Below are 10520 nucleotides of genomic sequence, written 5' to 3'. Positions count from 1 at the left end.
AAAAACGCGCTAAAAACGCATACAAACGCATAAAAACGCTGCGTTTTTTTCATGCATGCTCATAAAAATGCTTGAAAAAAACGCAGCAGTTGTATGCTTATGTATGCGTTTTTTCAATGCGTTTTTTTGCGGGAAAAACGCGCTGCAAAAAAAAGCAAGTGTGAAACTAGCCTAAGATATACCTTCAGTGTGGAATTTAGTTGAATATTAGATTTTGCAAATTAAGGGAGTTGGTTTCAGAATAAATGAGAGTTGCTTTTTTATTTTTTCCTTGTATTGCAGTTCTGCTAGGCTCAAATAATATAACTGAGCAGTCTGTGATGTGCCTTAGACTTTGCTAGCTTGGTTGCTCTAGCAGGATGTAGGACTGGGGGAAGAAATAACTCGCCTTTTCATATGAAGAGGTATTGGAATTTATGCTAGTGCCATTATCGGATGCTGCTTAGTGTCCTATGGAAACCCAAAAAAGACCATAAAGCACCATGGTCCTATATCAAATGTCTCAATAAATTCTGCCTTCTAAGGTTACATTTAATATTGAACTGAGTTCAATCTCTTGCAAAGTGGTTGTGGGATTCTACTAAAGTATTTGCGGCAATGTCTTCATTCTATCAAATATTTTCCATAGACTAATCCACAGTTCAGAAAGGATGGTTTCTATAGTGATTTTTGAAGTTATTCTCAGGCATCATTGGCAGATTTTGTGTTTACAGCAGAAAGAATCATGTAATTCTGGAAACGATATGTTGTCATCTTGCATTTTAGTAACCTTTCTTAAAGCTGCTGTTTGGTCATTTTGTTTTAAAACTGCTGGAATTCTATAAAAAAAAAGATGTAATAGTTTTATTATCGATCCCTTGTCAGTCCTGTTCAGACGCTCCCTGGGCTCCTAGACTACTTCTGTACTTATCGCCCAACTGCATGGGCAATCACTGGCTGTCAGGTTGATGTGTTGGTCACATGTTCATCCAGACAGATGAAGAAGTAGAGAGACATTAGGAAACCTGAAAAACATTGACATTGGAGAAAGAGGAGTTTAGCATTGTTAGTTATTATACTACTTTTCTTTTTAAAACAATTAGGCAGCTGGACAACCCTACATTATTAATATTATTGTTGTTATGGATATTATTATTACACAACATAAAAATAACTAAGAGCTCATTAACACAGAACCCATTACAAACCAAAGATTAGATCTAACAAAGTGTTAAAAAGTAATATTCTCCCAAGTGGTAATTTACACTAAGCATTAAGGAAAATAATCATCAGGTTTTTGCTCTGTATTCCGAGAGCAGCATGATATAGGGTCCACGACCCCTTTTCCAGTGATGTGTCACTAACTGGACTGATTGGTGTAGTTTTAATGTATTCCTTGTTTTCTCTGTTGTAAATATAGCAGTGGTCAGAATGTTGAACACTGTATAACCCTAACCCCACACAACACTGATTGGCAGCTTCTTATGTAAAATATACATTGTCATCAAACTTCCAATCATAGTTGGGGGTAGAGTTACACAGATTAGCTGGACTGCTGTGTGTCAAGATTCAGTCTGGGTTTTGAGTCCTGTCTGCCCCTTTCCCAGGCTGATCATGTCAAGGGTTAACTTTCCCTAGCTTCGTTTTAGGTTCAGGTCTGCTATTTCTTCCTGCTGCGTCCTGCAGGCCTTGTCAGTTATATTTTCTGTACAGATAAATGAATTACTACTGCGCTTAGAGTCACTGGTATCTATTGTCTTACTCAAATGGATTTGATGAGAAAAAAAATCAAAGTCCAGAGCACAATAAAAGAACCAGGTTTGGACAGAGAACAACAATAATAACACTAAAATAGTCATATATATCCCTTTGGATGCTTAATGCCAATTGTAGTGCAAGAAACCAAGATTACCTTGTAAAGCAGTAGGGGTTAACAGCCACAGAGGGGGAGGGCGGGCTCAGTCTCACAAATGAATGCTGATTCTGTGTTTGGAGATGCCAAAAGTCCTTCTGTAAGTAGGACTGTAAGTAGTCCTTCCTCCGGTGGGTTGCCGATTAAATGCTTCTTGCTTAAGAACTGCAGTAATCCTGTTAGCGATGCTGCCCCGGCCGGTGGCAGCAGTCGCTCTAATGGCAGGCTGGGTGGGAAAACACACTGAACTAGGTGCCTGAACTTCACACTATGCTCGTCAGCACAGGACCTGTGTGAAGTCAGAGACACGTGATGCACTGGGCTGCAGCCTAGAGATTGCAATGAGGACCAAAAAGCTATCGCACATGTTTCAGAGACTCCTGTCTCCTTCCTCAGGGATGTGGCAGCATCTGGATTACTGCAGTTCTTAAGCAAGAAGCATTTAATCAGCAACCCACCTGAGGAGTGTTATTATTTACAGAAGGACTTTTGGGATCTCCAAACACAGAATCAGCGGAGACTGAGCCCGCCCTCCCCCTCTGTGGCTGTTAACCCCTACTGCTTTACAAGGTAATCTTAGTTTCTTGCACTACAATTGTCATTAAGCACCCAAAGGGATATATATGACTTTTCTAGTGTTACTTATTGTTGCTCTCTGTCCAAACCTGGTTCTTTTATTGTGCTCTGGACTTTGATTTTTTTTTTTTCTCTTCAAATCCATTTGAGTAAGACAATAGATACCAGTGACTCTAAGCACAGTAGTAATTCATTTGTCTATACAGACTTTCCCTTTGACATCTATGGTGACTGGTGTCTTTCTACTTTGCTGCTGGAGTCCCTATATATACTTGAGCGCCACTGAGGTTTTTATATTACAGTTATATTTTCTGCCTACAGCGTGAGTATCTGACTCTGGTAGTACCCTGATTTGTCCTGCTGCTCTTTCTGACCTTGCCCGTGTCTGTTCTTCCCTCTCTTCCCGTCCTGTCTTAGTGTTTCCTGATTGCTTTTGGATTTCCCAGTGTTTGACATTGCCTCTGGTCCCTGGTACTTCTGCCTTTTGTCTGGTATTATTATTAATTTCTACAGCGCCATTAATTCCATGGTGCTGTACATGGGAAGGGGGGTTACATACAAAGTTATAGATATCGTTAACAGTAAACAAATTTACAATGACAGACTGGTACAGAGGAGAGAGGACCCTGTCCTTGCGGACTTACATTCTACGGGATAGTGAAGAAGAGACAGAAAGTCGGGGGTGCAGCAGCTCAGGCAGTGGTGAGGCGGCAGAATGGTTATTGCAGGCTGTAAGCTTTCCTGAAAAAATGGGTTTTCAAGTTCCGTTTGAAGTATCCAAGGGTGATGGACAATCGGACATGTTGAGGCATGGTATTCCAGAGAATTGGGGATATTCGGGAGAAATCTTGGAGGCAGTTGTGTGATAAACGAATAAGTGTGGAGGAGCGTAGGAGGTCATGGGAGGATCGAAGATTACGTGAGGGAAGATATTGTCCTGTTTTACTTCTATAGACAGCAGCTAAAATCGTAATAAGAAACATGGTGACAATATCTATTGCCTGGGACCTCCAGGGCTGAAGATATCCTGTAAGTTGGGGATTTTATAAAATGCTAAAGAGCCTAGCACATCCCATAACCATCCCCCACATGAGCTCATAAAATGGAGATATGTGGGCATATCCATGAGATAATAAATATGAAAGTTTGGGTCTCTATCTTTGTTTATACGGGAAAATATAGTTTGCTGTGAGATTGTTCCATTTTTGTAATTGGAGTGCTTCCCTCCATAAAGATAAGAGCCATTACTGCAACATGAGCTTTAGTAGTTCTCTTTCCTTATTCCTTTTTATGTTATGCAACTGTATATATCATACTATTTTTCCCTACATCATTTTTGTATATTTTTATAAATACTGCCAAAGTTTCTGTAGTAATTATATAAATGTAATAGCTATGTTCTCCTTGCTCTTTAAACCGCACACCAAAAGCCATACACTATCTGTAATGGGTGTCCAAATGATTGATGGTGGCAGCTAGCAGTGGTTCCTTTTCTTGTTATTGTAGAGTTGGCAGTGACCATTTAGGGTATATATATTGCATTCTTTGGAATAGGAGATGAACAGTATATACCATATGCGCACTGTGAGTTCCCCAATAACTGGCCTAGTAGTGAAAGCAGACGCGGTCTCGTCCATCACTCATCAACCATTTATGTAATTATCATGACAAGTTAAAGGCCCCTTTACATTTAGCGATGCACCAGCGATCCCGACCACGATACGACTCGGTCAGGATCGCTGGTGCATCGCTAAATGGTCTCTAGTGAGCTGCCAAACAGGCAGATCTCACAGCGATGCAGCAGCGATCTAGCAGTCGTTACTTACCTTTCAGACGCGGCGATCCTGACGTTCTCCCGTCCGCGTCCACGCGTCGCTCGTCGGCGCCAGCAGGAAGTGCCTGACGAGAAATGGAGCTGCGCGATCTCACGCAATCAGCGATGGACAGCGGGGGAGCCGGTCGGAGGTAAGTATCACACATAGCGATATCGCTAGCGATATCGCTGCTGCGTCACCAAATCGGTGATGCTTTAGTGATATTGATAGCGATATCGCTATGTGTAAAACCCCCTTAAGTCGGTACAGTTGCGTCCCCCATAACAAGTGGTGGCAGTGGGGGTATCTGCATAATTTACCGTTGCCATTTGTGATAAAGTGATAACAGTTGTGGGATCTACGCAAATCCACCCTGGGAAGAAACCAGATTGTATCTTAATTTCCCACAAACCGACAAGAATTGACTTTTTATCTGTATATTGGCTTGTGGATTTAAGTGTTTAAGTGTTTCTGTCTGGTGGGTCATTAAGACAGACTTTCATACCATTTAACATACTGTGTGAAGCCCCCGTTACACATAGCGATATCGCTAGCAATATTGCTGTAACGTCACCAATTTTGTGACGTAGCAGCGATATTGCTAGCAATATTGCTATGTCTGATACTTACCTCCGACCGGCTCCCCCGCTGTCTATCGCTGGTCGCGCGAGAACGTCCTAGATCATTTCTCGTCGGGAGCTTCCTGCTGGGCTTCCTGTGGCACCGACAAGCGACACGTGGACGCGGGTGGGAGGACGTCAGGATTGCCTCGGATGACAGGTAAGTAGCGACCCCCGACCCCTGCGATGTCGCTGGTGAGATCTGCCTGTGTGGCAGCTCACTAGCGACCACTTAGCGATGCACCAGCGATCCATATCGTTGTCGGGATCGCTGGTGCATCGCTAAGTGTAACAGTACCCTAAGTCTGTAATAGTGACTTGTACATAGTGTGTGATTATCTGTGTTTATTGTGAGCTGATATGCTAATTGTGCAGAGGCGTATCTAGGCTTTCTGGCACCCGGGGCAAGAATTTGGTTCGGCGCCCCCCCCACATCAAGTACATATGTGACTTGCACACTTAGCCATGTACCCACGAGCTGCTCTCCCTAATGCTCTCAATGTTCAGTAAAAAACTGAAAGCAGGATGAGAAGCTCGTTGTCAAGTATGAAAATCGCATATGAGTGAAGTGTCCATGTGATGACTACTGGAACATGCAGAGCTGAATCCTGACATTGCAGATTCTGAATTCTCACAACTAATGCTCTGCACACATTTAGGATTCTCCCTTGCCGATGTACAGTCATGTCAGCACAAGTATGTGATTTATATACTTCTGGCCACATTCCGACTAGACGTGCCTGGCCTCGCTCCGTTCATTTTCATTGAGTGAGGTCACACATGTCTAGTCAGCATGTGACCACATGTATGTAAATTATCGGCATGAGAGAATCCTGACAGCGTTCAGTGAGCACTGTGAGAATTCAGATGTCTGCAGTCACATAGAATGACTGCAGACTCCGTACAAACCTGGACAACCCCTTTAATGTTCCTAACAAATAAAAACATGAGAATTAGTCAGTATCACAAATAACATTTACATCCAGGTACCTTATAGATGACGTCTCTGGAGTCGTTCTCCTTTTCTTCTTCCTGTCCAAACCCCATGATGAGTTTTCTCATCCACAGCGGCCTCTGCAGACTTCCATCTTCTCCGCTCTTCTGCAGCAAATCTCCACACGATGCCCTTAAAGATAGAAGTGTCATTATAATGCTCCTGAATAAAAATGTCTGCAATATACTGTCTCCTCACACTATTCCCCTCCCTCCTCTAACATCCCTCTGTTCACCATACTGTCTCATCATATATTTACCCCCTCACTCTCTATACTGTCTGCTCACACATACCCCTGACTCCCCATACTGTGTCCACATACATTAACCCGTTCGCTCCCCATACTGTTTCCTCATACATACTCTGTGTCCTCAAATCTCCCCACACACATTAAATCCCCCATCCACACTCCAAATCCCTCAGACACATTAAATACCCCCCATCCACACTCCAAATCCCTCACACATTAAATAACCCCCCATCCCCACTCCCAAATCCCCCCACACATTATGTACCCCCCACTCCATATCCCCCACACATTAACCCCATCCCCACTCATTAACCCCCATCCCCACTCCAAATCCCCCACACATTAAATAACCCCCATCCCCACTCACAAATCCCCCACACACATTATGTACCCCCCACTCCAAATCCCCCAAATATTAACCCCATCTCTACTCATTAACCCCCCAAACAATATCCCCCATCCCCACTCATTAATTCCATCCCCACTCATTAACCCCCCACTCAATAACCCCCATCCCCACTCTTTAACCCCCCACACAGTAACCCCCATCCCCACTTATTAACCCCACTACACATTAACCCCATCCCCACTCATTAACCCCCCCACACATTAACCCCATCCCCACTTTTTAACCCCCCACACATTAATCCCCATCCCCACATTAACCCCATCTCCACTCATTAACCCCCCCACGCATTAACCCCCATCCCCACTCATTAACCCCATTGCCACACATTAACACCCCCCATCTTCGGTGGTTTCTTCAGCTCCACATTGGAGCACACTTACCACCAGTGCTGAGCGTTCACTCTGGGCGCCGGGGAGTGACGTCAGCAGCGTGATCACATGACATGTCACGCTGCTGACGTCGCTCTGGCCCGGCGGTCAGAGCTGCAATTGTACTGGTGTCTATACAGACGCCAGTACAATTGTTCCCTGGGAGCCGGCAAGCGCACCTTCTCTGCGCCAGCTGTCAGCTTGACAGCTGACACAGAGAACCGCCGACTCTCAGGCCAGGGGGGGCGGCAGAACGCAGCCACCAGGGAGGACACTGCGGACCGCTGCATTAGGCGGCCCGGACTGCGTCCCCTTTCGGCTGCGCCCGGGGCAACTGCCCCGGCTGCCCCCCCTAGATACGCCCCTGTAATTGTGTATTGTATTCTATAACCAGTTTGTTGACTTCGAAGGTAGGTAGGTAAAGGCTGTGAGGGTGTACTGAAGGACACTGGGTAATTCTAAAAATAGCTTACATGCCTTGGGTATAAAAAGACTCAAGAGACAGAGAGACGAGATCTCATCTCATCATTCAGAGACCTACCAGTCAGACAGTCTGCACAACACTCAACGAACGACAGAGAGGAATGCAGCCAATTCATCATGGCACCATCACAAGGGACACGGATCTATGATTCTAAGGGAAACAACCTAGGAGTTTTCGGCTCCGGTTGGAAGGGCACAGATCTGATCCAGTGACCATCCCTGAACCATGGATGTGTTTGAAGAAAGCCAGGTTTTGGGACCCGCTGGTCTCCTGGTTCCATGGAGATGGTCGGATAAGCCAGGTGGTGACTCTCATGTTAACTGGCTTTGGACCTTGTATGGACAGTATGGACTGTCACCTCCCTACGCTTGCTGTTATCTCTTCTCTGTGTGTATATCATAGGTGGAATAGCAACCCTGGGAGCTCTGACCTTGTGTCAACTGGCTTTGGACCTTGTACGGACTCTATGGACTGTTTTCGGTCATCTCCCTATGCTTGTTAATATCTCTTCTCTGTGTGTATATCACAGGTGGAATTTCGACCCTGGGAGCTCTGATGTAACATCTACCATTATCCATGCAAGTCAGCGGAAGGGTTAGGCCCTGTAATATGCACCATGTTGGGGGTAATTACTGGGATTATTCTGTTTTCTATTGGGTGTTTTGGATCAATAAATTATTGCCACACTGTTTTACCCTAACCCTGCGTTGTCTGTGTAGTATGTTGCCCACGGGGAGATAGAACGGGCGTTCAGTGGTATGAGCCCTGGTCCATGCAGTCTTGCTAAAGGCAGCCAGGCCAGTGGACAAGAGCATCCACTGACCCCGTTTCTCCACACATCCGTTCCCCCAACCTGACTTTTATTCCTGACAGAGATGATGGAGAACTGTGAATACTCTCTGATATCAAACTTTGATCAGAGTATGATCACAGTATGGTTAGCATAATGAGCCCTATTCTCTTAGATGAGAAAAAATATGTTGGTGTGACCATAACCTCAGAGTGATAAAACATGCTACATAGCTCGATATAAAACAGGTTCCACACTACTTTGTAAAGAACAAGATAAAAACTACATATCAATAAAAGTCTCTGGTGTGACCATTATTCTGCCCATCCAGTTTTGTCTAAACAGGCATTCACAAGAGCCAATGTGAAACTGCCTGACAGCTAAATCATCTGTAGTGAAAGAAATAGGTGCTACTTCTGGACTGGAGAGGGCAATCCTGGAAGTTAGACCAGTTGGTTGATGAAGGGTGGTCGGAACATTCAGAGACCATTCATCTTCTTTCATGACTGTCTCTATGGTGTTTTAGTGCTTAGTTTGACCTACTATTTGGGAGATTATCTCCTCTTATGAAATACACTTTGCATTTTTAATATTATGTGCAGGCCAACAGCTGGTTTGTTGATGGATTCTATCTTTTTTAAGGTCTAAGTTGTTTTTTTTATTGTGTGTTTTTAAGTTGCTTCGAACATGTTACGGGGTGCTTGCTAGACTTGTGGAAGCTTTGTGGGTCTAATTGCACATCGCTCTACATCAATGATTAAAGGGAACCTGTTACCCAGTTTTTCCCACATAAAGTAGGGCCAGCACCTATATGCCCTCATATACAGTATTCTAGAATGCTGTATATTAGTCCCCAATGTGCTATGCATAACACAAAGAATATCTTTTATTATACTCACCTACGGCATGGTGCAGTCCAATGGGAATCGCCAGTCTTGATCCAGCACCTCCTCTCTTCTTCTGATCGCTGTTCTCCTTCTTCATGTGGATGACAAGTCCTATTTGTGGACATTGTGTGGATGCTATAGGAGGCATCATCAACATGAAGCAACAATGGGGACGGGGATCACAAGAAGAAAGGAGGCGCTGGATCAAGACCAGTGACACCCATTGGACCAGACCATGTCATAGGAGAGTGTCATAAAAGCTTTTTTTTGCATTATGCACAGCGAATTCTACAATGCTGAATGTGGGGGCATACAGGTGTTGGCCCTACCTTATATGGGAAATCTAGTGACAATTTCACTTTAAACAAAATGTCTACATTATTATTAGCTGCACACATTCATAATCATATAAAGGGAATATTTGTGCCATTAGTTAAATGTCAAAAATCAACAACAAAACCATAGGTTGGGTGACTTGTCATAATTGCTAATCCTAGTTCTCAAAGATTACTAAATGTCTGTAAGAAGATTTATGTAACCTATGGATTATGGCATACAGGAGTTTGCCCTATTCATCATTTTACTTTTTACCCTAGTAATTATAATTAGTCCCAAAACAAAAGATGCTGACTGCAACATATTTTATAGCAATTATTTAGTAGCAGATGTAAATTAAAAAAGTGCAGTGCTACTGACTAGCACTATGCTGGTTACATTGAACTACAAATATTTATTTTATTTTTAAGCAGTTAGTATAATTTGTGCGCATAAATCTGAAGTACATATGAATGAATTAAACTTTGTGCATTTAGAGAAAAATTACATCTTCTTCACTTCCCAGCTGCCTGTAGTTACCCTTTTTCAGCCTATTAATTGTTCAGAAACCTCGTCAGCCACCAAAACAATTAATCCATCAAATGCAAAACAAGGAATAAAATACAGAGAGTGGATGGGTGGAGGAACAGGGGCAGGCTAGACTGGTGGGCAGGGGGACAAATGTCCTCTCGGGCTGCTCCCCCAGCAACTGTACAGGGCTGGCTAGCTGCCTGCTGTGTGATGTCAGTATTACAGACATGGTGGTGCACAGAGAACTGTGCGTGGCAGTGTCTGCTGTACTGTGATGCGGCCGGGCAGGCGCTGCACCTTTGAATATGTCAGTGTGCCATCCCGTCCACATTACAGTACAGGAGACACGTTCGCACACAGTACGCTGTGCATGGCTATGTCTGTTTTACTGCTGTCAAGTAGCGTGCCCTGCGCTGCTTCCTTCCTGCCAAAGAGGATCTTCAATTAATTATGTGGGCCAGACAGGAGACAAGGGACAAGTGTATATATATATATATATATATATATATATATATATATATATGTATATATATATATGATTGTGTATGTCTATTTATGTATGTGTATATTTATATGCTTGTGAATATGTCT

Source organism: Dendrobates tinctorius, unplaced genomic scaffold (genome assembly GCF_039654945.1).
Source record: "Dendrobates tinctorius isolate UK_male_01 unplaced genomic scaffold, ASM3965494v1 ptg000037l, whole genome shotgun sequence".
Lineage (NCBI taxonomy): Eukaryota > Metazoa > Chordata > Amphibia > Anura > Dendrobatidae > Dendrobates > Dendrobates tinctorius.
Note: the sequence above shows the minus strand (reverse complement) of the source record.